The sequence below is a fragment of the Cebus imitator genome, unplaced genomic scaffold (assembly GCF_001604975.1).
Source record: "Cebus imitator isolate Cc_AM_T3 unplaced genomic scaffold, Cebus_imitator-1.0 Scaffold9, whole genome shotgun sequence".
In the NCBI taxonomy this organism is placed as follows: Eukaryota; Metazoa; Chordata; class Mammalia; order Primates; family Cebidae; genus Cebus; species Cebus imitator.
In genome coordinates, this window is record NW_016107324.1 from 10,421,263 (window position 1) to 10,435,886 (window position 14,624).

A 14,624-nucleotide genomic window follows, 5' to 3' on the forward strand; every position below is an offset into this window, starting at 1 on the left:
CTAGATCACAAAGCAAAATGTCACAAGATACTTCAGATTTTCAAATAAATTTCCACCGGAATGTAAATGGAAAATCGTTCATGTAACAAGATATATCAGAAAAAATTTCATCCTTTTTGCTTAAGGTGACAACTAAATCAGTCCCTGAAGTTAAAGGCAGAGATGAGAAGGAAATAATATCACATGTGGCAGACAGGATCTAAGGGTTAACCACTGTTATCAATATTTATTTACTCATCCCTTGACCATGTAGCTGCTGAGTGCTTTGAGCAATCCAGGGAGAATAATGCATAATTTCTGCCCTCAGAGATCGCTGGATGTAAAAAAGCATGTAAGAATCTTTGTGTATCCCTATACAGAAGGATGTACTTTAATATGTTATATTAAATGTCTGGCCAATTTTTTATTTTTAGTAGAAGTAGGGTTTTGCCATGTTGGTCAGTTTGGTCTAGAACTCCTGAGCTCAAGTGATCTGTCTGCCTTAGCCTCCCAAAATGCTGGGATTACAGTCATGAGCTGCTACACCCAGCCAAGAACTATATTTTAGACACATTACATAATCCAGAGATAGGTTGTTCTCTATCAGTTTACCTGAACTACAACATGCAGCCTTGAAGCAAGAATCATTATTTTTCTCCAGTAGTAGCTAATACTTAACCAGTTCTATGTGCAGTATTCTAAGCACTTTACAGAGATTAACACAGTTAAACGTCACAACAATCCATGAGGTAGTGTGACAGTCATTCTTCTTTTGTGAAGTGCACACATATGCCAAGTGATCTGTTCATCAAGCAAAGGTGGCAAATGGCACATTATATCCCACTGCTTCACAGCTCTCTTCATGTCACTTGCCCTTTCCTTCCTCACTCTCAGCTCTCTAGACTTGGACCTCCAGTAGCTGCACTTTGTCTTACTGGTTACTGTTTTTTTTTTTTCTTCTGAGATGGAGTTTTATTGTTGTTGCCCAGGCTAGCGTGCAGTGGCATGATCTTGGCTCAATGCAACCTCTGCCTCCCGGGTTCAAGCAATACTCCTGCCTCAGCCTCCCCAGTCCCATAGCTGGAATTACAGGCACGTGCTACCATGTCCGATTAATTTCTGTATTTTTAGTACAGACGGTGTTTCACCATGTTGGCCAGGCTGGTCTTGAACTCCTGACATCAGGTGATCCACCCTTCTTCACCTCACAAAGTGCTGGGATTCAAGGTATAAGCCATTGGGCCCGGCCGGCCTTACTCTGTTTTCTAGATAACCATAGAAGATACATATTAAATTATATACTGCTTTTTAAAAGTATGCTGTCACTTAAGAAAATTAACTGAACCTTACTAGAAGACTGTCCAATCAGCTTGAATTGGGCCTTCTGTGCAAGGGAATTGTCAGTGTGCCTAGCAGAAAAGAGTGATAGGACTTCAAGATTGCGTGTTTTTGCCTAAGGCATAAGTCAGTCTACAGCATGAAAAAAAAAAAGGCCACACTCTAGAGACTTATTTTAAGTGTTACATAACCCCTGGTAGTAAAACTGTGGGGGAGGAGATAATCACAGCCCTCGCCTACCTATTGCTTTTACCCCAAAAGAATGAAATAACTGTCATCCATTGAAAAGCTTAACTAGGGAGACGATCCAAGATGGCCGACTAGAAACAGCTCTGGGGTGCAGTTACCAGCGAGAACACGGACAGTGAGTGATCACTGCATTTCCAAAGGAATTTTTACTGCCCACAGATCAGGAGATTTTCAGGTGGAAAAGCACCACGGGTCTCCAGCACAGCTGTTTCAGCTGGCGCAGGTCTCCACACAAAAACTCACACAAATCTGGGTGTTGTTTCAGCTGGTGCCTGGAATGCCTGGGAGACAGAGTCACCCATTCAACTGAAAAAAAGGGGGCTGAAACAGGGAGCCAGGTGATCTGGCTTGGCAGGTTCCACCCCTACAAAGACCAGCAATCTGAAACGCTCTGGATTGAGAGTTTCACAGCAAGCACAGCTGGACCTGGGATGGTCCAGCTCTGTGGGGGGAAGGGCATCTGCCATTACCAAAGCAGTCCACCACTACTGAGGCAGTCCGTATTACCGAGGCAGTCCACCATTACCAAGGCAGTCTGCCGTTACAGAGACAGTCTGCCATTACTGAGGCAAACCGCCATTACCAAGGCAGTTCTAACTACATCTCTATAAACAAAATCACAAGGAAGTTCACATGGGAGCTGGGCAGAGCCCACGGCAGCTCAGCAACACCTCTGCTGGCAGACTGTGACTAGGCTACCTCCTCGCTGGGGAGGGCATCTCTGAAAAAAGGCAGCAGCATGTCAGGAATTTATAAATAAAGCCCCATCTTCCCAGGACAGAGTATCTGGGGGAAAAAAAAGCAGTTATGAGTTTCACTACAGCAAACTTAAATGTACCTGCCCAGCAGCTCTGAAAAGAACAATGGAGCTCACAGCTTAGCACTTGAGCTCCTGTAAGGGGCAGACTGCCACCTCAAACAGCTCCCTGACCCCCATCTATCCAAAGAGACATCTCATAAAGGAAAGCTCAGGCTGACATCTGGCAGATATCCTTCTGGGACAAAGGTAACAGAAGAAGAAACCAGCAGCAACCCTTACTGTTCTGCAGCCACTGCAGGTGATCACCAGGCAAGCAGGATCTGGAGTGGATCTCCAGCAGTCCTATAGCAGAGTGGCCTATTAGAAGGAAAACTAAAAAACAGAAAAAAATAACTTCATCATCAACAAAAAGGACATCCACTCAGAAACCCCATCCAAAAGTCACCAACTACAAAGACCACGGGTAGATAAATCAACAAAGATGGGAAGAAGCCAGCACAAAAAAGACGGCAACACCCAAAACCAGAATGCTGGTTTCAGAGGAGCTGGTACCACTCCTTCTGAAACTATTTCAAACAATCCAAAAAGAGGGATTCCTTCCCAAAGGACTGGTACCAGCTCCTCTTTATATGTCTATTAGAATTCGGCTGTAAACTCATCAGGACCTGGGCTTTTTTCAGTTGGTAGACTATTAATTTCTGCCTCAACTTCAGCCCTTGTTATTGGTCTATTCAGGGTTTTGACTTCTCCCTGGTTTAGGCTTGGGAGGATGCAAGTGTCCAGGAATTTATCCACTTCTTCCAGATTTACTGGTTTGTGTGCAGAGTTGTTTGTAGATTCAACACTATCCCCACCAAGCTACCTATGACCCTCTTTATAAAAATGGGAAAAAACCACCTTAAACTTCCTATGGAACCAAAAGAGAGCCCACATAGCCAAGTCAATTCTAAGCAAAAAGAACAAAACTTGAGGCATCAGTTTTACCTGGCTTCAAACTATACTACAAGGCTACAGTAATCAAAACAGCATGGTACTGGTACCAAAACAGAGATATAGACCAATGGAGCAGAACAGAGGCCTCAGAGGCAATACCACATGTCTACAACCATCTGGTATTTGACAAACCTGACAAAAACAAGCAATGGGGAAAGGATTCCCTGTTTAATAAATAGTGTTGGGAAAACTGGCTAGCCATGTGCAAAAAGCAGAAACTGGACCCCTTCCTGACACCTTACACTAAATTTCCCTGTTTAATAAATGGTGTTGGGAAAACTGGCTAGCCATGTGCAGAAAGCAGAAACTGGACCCCTTCCTGACACCTTACACTAAAATTAACTTCAGATGGATTAAAGACCTAAACATAAGGCCTAACACCATACAAACCCTAGAAGAAAACCTAGGCAAAACCATTCAGAACATAGGCATAGGTAAGGACTTCATGACTAAAATGCTAAAAGCAATGGCAACAAATGGGATCTAATTAAACTCCAGAGCTTCTGTACAGCAAAAGAGGCAATCATTAGAGTGAACTGGAAACCAACAGAATGGGAAAAAATTTTTGCAATCTACCCATCTGGCAAAGGACTAATATCCAGAATCTACAAAGAACTAAAACAGATTTACAAGAAAAAAACAAACCCATTCAAAGGTGGGCAAAGGATATGAACAGACACTTTACAAAAGAAGACATTTATGAGGCCAAAAAACATATGAAAAAATGCTCATCATCACTGGTCATTAGAGTAATGCAAATCAAAACCACATTGAGATACCATCTCACACCAGTTAGAATGGCGATCATTAAAAAATCTGGAGACAACAGGTGCTGGAGAGGATGCAGAGAAATGAGAACACTTTTACACCATTGGTAGGATGGTAAATTAGTTCAGCCATTGTGGAAGACAGTGTGGCAATTCCTCAAGGACCTAGAAATAGAAATTCCATTTGACCCAGCAATCCCATTACTGGGTATATCTCCAAATAATTAAAAGTCATTCTATTATAAAGACAGATGCACACATATGTTCATTGCAGCACTGTTTACAATAGCAAAGACCTGGAAACAACCCAAATGCCCATCGATGATAGGCTGGGCAGGGAAAATGTGGCACATATACATCACAGAATACTATGCAGCCATAAAAAACAATGAGTTCGTGTCCTTTGTAGGGACATGGATGAATCTGGAAACCATCATTCTCAGCAAACTGACACAGGAACAGAAAATCAAACACCGCATGTTCTCACTCATGGGCGGGTGTTGGACAATGAGAATACATGGACACAGGGAGGGGAGCATCACACACTGGGGTCTGTTGGAGGGGACTAAGGAGGGACAGTGGGGATAGGGAGTTGGGGAGGGATAACATGGGGAGAAAAGCCAGATATAAGCGATGGGGATGGAGGCCGCAAACCACATTGACATGTATGTACCTATGCAACAATCCTGCATGTTCTTCACATGTACTCCAGAACCTAAAGTGCAACATATAAAAATAAAAAATATAAAAACTTATCTAAACCAATTTGTCTGTTCACAAAGAGCACACTCAGTATTTGTCCTTTACTATTCCAATGTAAAAAAAAAACATAGCTTGTGAGAAATATGTGGAATACATTATTAAAATAGAAAACATCAGTACCATGAAAACACATGAATGGATACAATAAATAAAACGTACGAATGAATAATAATTCTATTAAATGCATTTTGGACATGGTGCTGTTCAGAATCTGTCTTTAAGGGAAAAAAAGGTTAAGGATTGTAGTTACTTTCAATCAACATTCACTGTCCTTATACTATGTGCCAGTTAAATGGAGAAATTCAAAGATCACTAAAGCAGTGTCTTCCACAGACAACGTTACCATGAAATGGAGATGCTGTAATTTGAGAATACATGTTCAATTAAAATTTCTGAAACATAATTGGATGGTTGAAATCAGAGTAAAAGCTACATGAGATTAGCTACCATTTTAACAGAGGCCCTATACTTAAATATCAGAGAGCCCCAAGAACTGTAAGATTTGTTTGCTTGATTGCTTTTTGATCATCAACATAGTAAATGTTTTTTGCCATTATATAAATTTTAAAACTGTGGAGCTAAATCAGAAAATTATTAGTGTTATATATAAATAAAGCTAGAACTTGGTCTAACAGTTTTCTGATTCCAACCATCCATACCATATTTGATCATCTAAAAATGGAAGCCAAAGTTTTCACGACTTATTTCATGACTTACTCACAACTACTAATTGGTACTCTCTGATTCCAAAACCAGCCACATTTGTTATGGACAGGCTTCCTTCCTTCCTTCTCATGCTAGGTAAGGAAATGTCTAGTGCTGTTACTTACTCTATGACTTTGGACTTGTCACCAGAAGCTAGAAACCCAAAGCAAGGAAAGACCTTGAAATTGTGGCTTAATTCTTCCACTTTATAAATGAAAAAGCACATGTTCATATAAGCTTCAAGAAACAGAGAACAAAGAGTAAACTGTGGTTTTCTACTGAGATATAAGGAAAATTCCACTGTGTACTTAATGCCTCCAGATAAACGTGGTGATAGCCTTTGCTAAAATATTCTTGAAATACCTGTAAGAAAATTAATGAATTTAGAACTACTGTTTGTCAATTTTACTTTAAATGCATCACAGGTAATAAAAAAAAAATCTGCTGTTACCAAAACAATACTTAGTAAGATTCTTCGCTGAAGATTTTTAAATAAATGCCACAGCCAACAGAATGAGCATTTTCAGTTGGAGTCAGATGACTGCATTATTTATTACCTCATTATTAACTACATGTTTTAATGAGTTCATTTCTCCTGAAATCTATTCACCAGAGGGTATGAGAGGGAGTATGAGAAGGTCATGGGGAAAACCATGAGGAATAATTTCATGATGGATGGAACATAAAAATCCAATTTGGGCCACTTTTATTTATGTGGCTGCTTTTTCACCGTATTGTCAAAATACAGAACTGAGAATATGACATCCACAAGTCCTCATCACTCCCCATCCTCAGCTTTGTATCTTTTGTACCATGCATGAAGATTTTAATTATTTGTTTCAGTTATTTAATTATGTTAAGCATATTTTGGCATCCTTGTTCAAATTCTCAAAATCCTGCTTTAAAATATGAACTTCACATATATTTGAGTAAAATCTCAAACCCTGCTGGATCACATTTTCAGCTACCTCCATCACACTTTCTCAGCCCTACCACCAGTCTCTCCACCAGGCTTGAACATATTCCCAGTCTAACCTTGTAAGTCATACCAGTCCTTCTCCATGTTCTGCAGCAATGTGAAAAAGCAGTACCATCCTCCTTCCTATGGTGTGTCGTTTGTCCCTTCAATCCTCATGTTGAAATTTGATCCTCACTGTTGAAGGTGGGGCCTAATGGGAGATGTCTGAGTCATGTGAGTGGATTCCTCATGAATAGATTCATGCCCACCCTAGGGTAGGAGCAGGAGTTCTCAGAACTGGTTGTTACAAAGAGTCACCCCTTACCCACTTGCTCTTTCCCACTTCCTTTCTCACCCAACGATGCCTGCTTCCCTTCCTCTTCCACCTTGAGTGGAAGCAGCCTGAGGCTCTCACCAGAAGTCAAGCAGATCCTGGCACCACGCTTCTTGTACAGCCTACAGAACTGTGAGCCAAATAAACCTCTTTGCTTTATAGATTACCCAGGCTTGGGTATTCCTTAATGGCAAGAGTAAATGAACTACGATACTCCTAATAATGGAGGTTCAAAATCTTGGCATTTTCTATCTACCCTCTCACATTCAGCTGCCTAATCCTACAGATTCCACCTGAATATGTGTCTCCATCTTTTTTAAATATTCTCACGGGGTTCCATTATCACTTGTCTGGCCACCCTTATAGTTGACCTGCTAACTGGTTTTCTTATCTCACCTCCATTCTTACAAAGTAGCAGTGGATAGGCCAGGTTAATTTTCTTAGAAGGCAAAAACTGTCAAGACTGGGACAGAGGCAAATACCACCAGTGATACACAGTGCAGGTACAAAGCAGGTTACTGTTGAACACCTAAAGTCAGACAATTTGGATCCCAATTTTTTACCACACCACAGATAGGAATATTTGGGCCAGTATTCCTATTTGAAATACACCAGGGGTTGGTATCTAGAAGAAAGGCATTACCCTTCCTAGCTCTATTTATTTACAGAGACATGGGGGGAGGTGGGAGAAACACACAAATAATCATCTAATTATGGGAAGTAAAAACTTTTGAGTTTACATATCACCTAATAGGTAGAAATACCCTTGCTGGTAAGAGAAACAACCAGGTCCAAATATTAGTCACCTAGGAGACTATATACCTTCTTATCAGATGGAGACCTTGTCATCTTCCTGCTCAGACACTCATTCTTAGTCTGTCTGAGGGTAGCCACCTGGGCCATCCAGCAGACAAAGCAGATACATGTCACATGTTACACTTAAAATCAAATTCATTTTCAAAGCCCTATTCACAACTCCTCATAGATACCTTATTGCTTACAAAGGGGAACACATTTCTCTAGTCTGGTAAGCAAAATTTATTTCCAGCATGTTACTTCCCCCACCCCCACCCCCATCCCCCAGCTAACCCAGGTTTAACCCAGGCCCTAGTATGAGTGTGCCTATTGTTTTTCTATTTCTGCCAAATTGACTCAGTCTTGATTCCTTGGCACACTTAGTACCATCTTGATTGTGTTCATTTGTGCACACTTTTTTTCCTGCTGGAGTATCTCCATCTGCTTACTATCCATGACTCTTACAAATATATTTTCCTTCAAGGCCTAGCTCTAAGAATACTGTTTCTATGAAGACATATCTGTTTTTCCTCCATATCACACTAACTTCAAAGAGTTACCTTCCTCCTTTGAGCCTCCAATGCATTTGTTTTATCTCTGGTTTTCCTCATACTCTTTCTTGAATTATTATCATCTGTTCATCTTCCTCTTTACAACCTACTTTTATGTACCTCCACGGTTAATTGTTGGTTAAAAAAAAAATGGCTAATTCAAATTTAAAACTAACTGCATTACATATCGTACACAGTAAGAACACATTTGATTTACTGGGGAGACTTCTTATCCTATTTTGAAATGCTGTTCAGATCTGCCTATGTACTATATAAATAGGTACAATTCAGGAATCACAATTACAGCTATTTAGTTTTAAGACACATTGAACTAGTTAAAGAAACAGAAATTTATTGTAAGATTATAGGTTTGTTCCTATAGTCAGGAACCAGAAAGGTACCAGGATTAAGGAGCACAGGTAATGTATCAGTCAGTCATAATCCCAGCAGAAAACAGATGGCACCCTCAAAAGGCTAATTGGACTATTCACAAAGCCTTAAGAGCAATAGAGTTAACGGCAATCAACAAAGCAAGGTGAAGTTCTCCCATCTTACTCCTTTAGGCCTACAGGTGGTAATAGAGTAGGCCAGTCGCTACATCTGGGGTGCATTTAATGAAACATAGTGACATTTCTAGCCATAGCCAAAAGAGAAAATTACCCTGAAGAAGCTGTTACCTTGATAGAGAAATGGAGCTACTGCAAATCTGCAGCTTGAGAGGGAGGAAGCTAAAAAAATAAAGACCCCAGCTCCTCTTCTTGCTGTTTGATCTCCTAATGACACTTCCCATTGACCAAACTCACCTGGAAGCCAGAAAGCAAGGGAGTCAGTAAATCAGACGACAGAGATCAGCCTGTCCTAGGAAATCAAGCAAGGAGGAGACAAGTGAAAAGTAGATGCAGAGGTGAAAAATGAATCATCTCTGCAACCATTATCTCTGCATACCATATTTCCATAAAAACAGGCAAGGAGGAAGAATCGACGTACCAAAAGAATTCAAATGAGCTTTTTAGCTTCTCCCTCCACATAGCAGAGGAAAGAAGGCCATCCCGTGCTCTCAAGCTTACATATCATCTGATCAAGAGGTCAGCCCACATCATTGGTGGTCTCCAACTCAAATCCAAATTCCTGAGAGACAATGTTTGGCCAAGCTTCAGTTCGGTATTTACTTCCCAATCACATGTGACTGGGGGATTTCTAGAGGTACATATAGGGGTGAGTGCCAAATGACTCAACTCAAATTATCAGTAAAAAAAATTCTAAGAATGAAGGCACCAAACACCTTAAAATAATCTGTAATGGAATCCTAAGGACAAACACCTCAAAGCAATGTTCCCATCTCATACTCATGGTCATCAAGTTACTTACCCATAAATTCATAAGGAGAAAAACAAACTAGAAATAAGGACTTACCTATTCTCTGGGCTCCATCTTTAATGCAGCAAAGTATGATGCCCACCCTAGGAGTTCCTAATGCACTGAACAGATTAACCAATCTGGAAAGAACATTTTCATTTACCAACAGAATTCATAGTTTAAGATGCACTTGGGTATTGTTTCTGTTTATTTGCCTCAAACTCTGCCTCAGGCTCATTGACCTCTGCTCAACAAAAAGAGCATCTCAGTAAAAGTTCAAGGCAAAATTCCAACTTTAGGGAATGTATTGACAACTCTTAAAAAAACTAAGAAGAAATGATAGGCCTTAAATTCTGCCTCTACTGTGGAAACAGCAAGTGACTTTTTTACAATAGCATTGCCCTAAGAGGTATGCTAGCAATAAACATTACAGGAGTCTTGTATCACTTAGAGTTACTTGTTTCCATATTACATAAGTTGAACATACTAAAAGAGCTAGAAATTGTTCCTTCTAACAGTTCGATCAACTGTATTTTGAATAACAAGATAATCTGAAACCCCTATCTGTCTTCTTGAATAGTCATCAGAAAAGAAATTTTGTGCTGCTTCTATCATGCACATATTTTTTTAGATTTAATTTCTTTAAAATGAAAGAAGATGTAATGAAACTAATATGTTTTGAGTCAGAATTGGACTCAAATTCCAGATCTGCCTCTTGTTATGTGACTGACAGCACAGGTCCTTCAGGAAGCAGAACCTAGTGGGAAGAATAAAGTGTTAACATCTTACTTGAGAAGTCCAAGACCGCGGCGGTAAGAATGAAGAAGAAAGAAGTGAACAAAGTGTGATGTGATATATCAGGAAACTGGCTGCTATCCGCAGCCAGCTGGGAAAAGACAAAGCAAATTAAGTGGCAAGTGCCTTCCTTTGGAATGCAGGGCTTCTTTAGGCAGGTTACCAAAAACATGAGAAATAGAACAGTCTACTGAAGGTGGAGGGAAAGATGGAAATTTATGTTCCTCTTCCATTTTTCATTTCCCATTGGTCAATATTTACCCCGTGGGGAGTTAACTGCCCTGAATTTCTAAGTTGTCTCATCCAAATCCACAGCAGTTACTTAGGAGGCTGCATCCCACTCCCAGTGGTGTATTTCATCTCATATTCATTTTCTATTGCTGCTTAACAAATCACCACAAATTTATCTCCTTAAAACAACACAGTTATTGTCTCCGTATCTGTGGGTGAGGAGACCAGCACAGTGTAGGTGGGTCCTCTGCTCAGGGTCTCATTAGGTGAAAATCAAGGTGTCAGCAGGCAGGATCTCCATCTGGAGGCTTGACTAAGGGAAGATTCACTTCTAAGCTCCCTCGGGTTGCTGACAGAGTTCATTTTCATGTGGCCATATGAATGAGGTCTCTGTTTACATGCTAACCGTAGGTGTGGAACCATTTCATTCAGGTCCTAGAGGCCTCTCTTCGCTCTTGGCCATGTTGCCCTCCTCACAGCATGGCTGTTCACTGCAGGCCAGCAGAATAAGCATCTCTCTGATGCTTCCTCGCCTTCTCTTAAAGTACTCCCCTTGTTACAGACTGAATGTTTCATGTCCCCCCGAAAATGCGTATGTTGAAACCTCATCTCCAATGTAATAGTATTAGGAAGCAGGACATTTAATAACCAATTAGGTCTTGAGAGTGGAGTCTTCATGAATGGGATTAGTTCTCTCATAAAAGGTACCCCATGGTGCTCCCTCACCTTTTCTTCCATGTAAGGACACAGTGAAAAGATGACCATATATAAACAAGGAAGCAGGTTCTCCTCAGACACCAAATCTGCTCATACCTTGATCCTGGACTTCCGGTCTTCAGAACTGTGAGAAACAAGTTTATCTTGTTTCTAAGACACCCAGCATATGATATTCTGTTATAGCAGCCCAAATAAACTAATACATTCCTGATTAGTTAAGAAATAACTTCCCTTTTGATTAGCTTAATGTCAGCAGATTAGTGACCTGATCATGGGAATGTTATCCCATCATATTCATAGGCTCTGCCCACACTCAAGAGGAGGGCATTATGCAGTGCATATGTACCACAGGCAGAATCTACAGGTCATTTTAGAATTTTGTCTGCCACAACTCAAACATAGGAAGAGTGGCTAGGTTGCTGGACATCAAATGAGAGAGGAATAAAGAATAAATTCATCAACACTGGAAACACATAAAAGGTTTGTGTACTAATACATTGGCCTTGATCGATTTTCTTTAGGCAGGTTACCAAAAAAAAGAAATAGAAGAGTCCACTGAAGATGGAGGGAAAGATGGAAATTTATGTTCATCTTTCATTTTTCATTTCCCATTTTATGTTAAAATGTTTTTTCATGTTAAAGATTAAAAAAAAAAAAAACCAAGGCTAAAAACCTCTCATCACTGGTGGGAGGAAATATTACACTAGGGTTCACATTAGCTATCATTTATTTCTATTTCCTCTGCACCAGAGACTAAGCCGTGCCCTCCACATGCATTCTCATTTGATCACTTTTTATCTCAACAAACCAATGAGTTTGGTCTTCAAAGCCTCATTTTACAGACAAGAATATCCATTTTGGTATTGCTGCCTATGTTTCATGTCACCTAGTTAGCACAGGCTTCACGTTAAAGCATAGTTTGAATGGTGGCTACTTGTGTAAAAATTTTTGGTGAATCATACTTTTTCTATTTGTATAAAATTTAATTGATATGGACCATTAAGAATCCCCATCCCTCACCCACAAAAATAATGAAAATAAATCAAGTAGATAAATGTACAGAAAAACTTCTTGGCTTTTTGCGTTACTGTTTTAACCATCGATTTGAACTTTACCAAAGGAAATAAGGGTTTAATTTCACTAATGTGTGTGTATATGTTTTGATCCAGTAAATGTGCACTTTCGTTAAGTATAGAGATAGATAAAAGAAAATCTTAGGGTTTTTTTACCCTTGATTCTACCCAAACTCAGAACAGATAACTTACAGTATTATTTTCAAAAGAAGAGCATATATCTTTCAAAAATACAAATTTAATATAAACAATACATCTTTGTATTCCTTTTAACTACAGAGCTGCTGCTGCCTTGCCCATCTTCCCCACTCAGAGTCAGGGTTTACCAGTTTATATCCTCTGTGACCCTTCCTTTCTCCTCCTTGCCTTTGCTGTTGTCATGAAAATGAAGGCCAAAAAAAAGCATTAAAATAGCCAGATTACAGGAATGAGATCCAAAGGCAAACTATATTTTAGCAAAACTACCAGAGAAAGAATTACTATAACCCATTGCCCCTTAGTCACTTTCAAGTGAACAAATCAGTCTTCAAAGAAAACATATATGAAATGAAACTTATGAAATGTGACTTTATCAGTTTGAGCTAGCTTATGCTGTCGTAATAAACAAACCCTCAAAATTCCTAGTTTCTTACAACAGCAGAGGTTTCTCACTCACTTTGCCATTTCATCGTGGGTCAGCTGTGTCTTTGCTCCATGATGTAGCCCATAATGGAATATTTCCCATTATGTGTGAAAAGTAAAAGGACTCCAAGTAACATACCAAGCAGTGAGTCTGGCTTGTTCAGAAGAGACACCATCATTTTCACTCATTGGTCATTTCACTTTACTGCAATTCAAATAACCAGGCCTAACATCAACTCCTTCCTTAGGGAGGAATAGCAAATATTTTGAACAGTACAATTTAGTATGGCAATTCATATTAATGACATAAATGTAAATTGCTCTACCACATCAAAGTAGAAGTAATATTACATTACTTTGTATATCACCAATGACAGGATTCCCCAAATCAATGACTTTGGACTTTCTACCAATTTTGATACATGGGATCCTTGAGCTAGGCCTGCTTTTACATTAAATCCTGAATGATAATAGAAGACCATAGCTCAATAGCACAGGGTGTAACATCCAGAGAAAACAGCTGTCTGACAACAGTGGGGTGAGGCCTCTCTCTAGCACTGTTTATCTATCTGGGGTCCTACAAGCCCGACTGGCCACTGCCTATCCAGTGTGGTTCATTCCAAGTCAGACAACTCTGCTGGCAGTTTCCTTCTTTCTATGGCAGGTTTATACATAGGGGACATTAAGACTCACAAGACAGTACCCAGGTTACAAATACACAGGTGGCCAAATACTCCTGGGATCCAGCTACCTCTAAGGTGTTTTTAAGCAGGTTCAAGTCCACTAGTTTGCCTATAGAACTTGGTAGTGTGATCTTCCAACTCTGAAAAACCCAGTATCACAGAAAACACTCCTCACCCTTTGTAGCACTATGCTTTTCTTTCTCTGGAATAGCACCTCTTAATTTTCAATGAGACTTGTAGCAGATGCTGTGGTATGCCACTCAAATCCCCCTTCAGGTTTAAGATGCCCATTCCCCCAGCCACAAGGGGTGTTGGCTACTAATGGAAAGCATCTGTGTCCATATACAAGCATTGCCTTTGGCTAAAGAGAGCCACAAATGTTACTTTTCCTCCCCAGAACAATCCACATTCAGAAACTGATTGATGTGCTGGCACAAAATCCCGGCCCTTTACCTAAATTAAGAAATTTCTGAAGGATCAATTTTAGGTTTACAGTTCCCCCTGAGATTAGCTGAAGCTGCTATTGCAACTGAATTGCCACTCAGTTTCTCCCTAGGTCCATTCTGCATTCATTGTTCCCTCAAAAGTGCAGATCTAGAGAGCACTTCCAATAAACAAACTGTATGAATATTCCAATGTTTCAGGGTCTGTTTCCCATGGAGCCTCATCTGCAATTGTTGATACTGGAATTGATCCTACAAAGCAGACTCTAAAATGGAAGCTTAATCTGGATCACTCCCTGATCAGCTGGCACAGAAGACCTCATCATTGGTAGCAAGAGAAGTTCAGACTGCCCCTGCCTTGCAATAGTGCTGCAATCATTAAAAACTTTTATGGGCAGGGCGTGGTGGCTCAAGCCTGTAATCCCAGCACTTTGGGAGGCCAAGGCGGGTGGATCACGAGGTCAAGAGCTCGAGACCATCCTGGTCAACATGGTGAAACCCTGTCTCTACTAAA